This window comes from Corvus brachyrhynchos, unplaced genomic scaffold, assembly GCF_000691975.1.
Source record: "Corvus brachyrhynchos isolate BGI_N302 unplaced genomic scaffold, ASM69197v1 scaffold133, whole genome shotgun sequence".
Lineage (NCBI taxonomy): Eukaryota > Metazoa > Chordata > Aves > Passeriformes > Corvidae > Corvus > Corvus brachyrhynchos.
In genome coordinates, this window is record NW_008237249.1 from 657,412 (window position 1) to 658,288 (window position 877).

An 877-nucleotide genomic window follows, 5' to 3' on the forward strand; every position below is an offset into this window, starting at 1 on the left:
CCCATCAGGGGAGTCTCTCCAGGCCGGGCTCTGCTCCCCTTTAGGATCCTCCTGTCCCCCAACCCCTTTTCCAGGCCGCGGGAATGGCTGGGTACCCTCGGGAGGAGGGAACGCGGCCTCATCCCGGTCGCCTCCCGCCTGGAAGTTGTTTTCCGTGCTCGCACGTCGGCGGGTTCGCGCACACAGAGGGTTTTTTTCGGGAAGGGAGCAGCCTGTGTGGCGGGAATGAACCATCTGAGGCTGCTTTGCGCGGCCCTTGGAGCGGGGCCAGGAGCGCAGGCAGGGAAAACGCTGGGAGCCTGCTTTAATTTAGTGGTGTTGAAGTGTTCGGCTGCAATTAAGCAGCTGCAAATTAAACAGAACCAGTCATTAGGGCTGGTGGGACAAGCCCGGCAGACCAGAGGAGATAAATTATTTCCAATGGGGAATGCCAGAGCCGGGATCGGGAGTGGGGATGGTTGCCCTTTTTAGCCGTCGTCTCCTGGTTTCAGGCAGAGGAATTTCATCCCGGGGAAATGAATCCCCGCGGGTGTTGGATCTCGGGGCAGGTAAGGAGAGGGAGAAGGGACGCTCCTGTGCTCTCCCAGTCCCTCCGTCCCAGGGAATTCCTTCCTCTCCCTGCCTGAGCCGGGTTTTAGCTCCCAGCGTTATTCCCTGCTGTTGACGCTCCCTTTCCCTGGATCCAGCTCCTCCCTCACGGAGGGATCCGGCTCCTGTGGGACCAGCGTCGGGTCACTCCCGGGTTTGTTCTGGGGGAAAATGACCCGACCCAGGCCGTGTCCTGGGGGAATTCCTGCAGCCCCTGGGCTGCTTTGGAGGAAGGATTTGGGGCAGGAATTGGTGCCTGGATGGAATGAAGGTGGAGAGGGGGAAGAGC

General features: G+C 60.4%; 1 long non-coding RNA gene across 1 annotated transcript in view; it reads left to right on the top strand.

Moving 5' to 3' along the window:
- The first annotated feature begins 419 nt into the window (after positions 1-419).
- The window catches only part of LOC108445706, a 1,194-nt gene continuing 736 nt past the window's right edge, over positions 420-877 (top strand). Inside the window, exon 1 of the long non-coding RNA XR_001860652.1 lies at positions 420-548. This is a non-coding gene — a long non-coding RNA (uncharacterized LOC108445706). The remainder of the gene's footprint in view (positions 549-877) is intronic.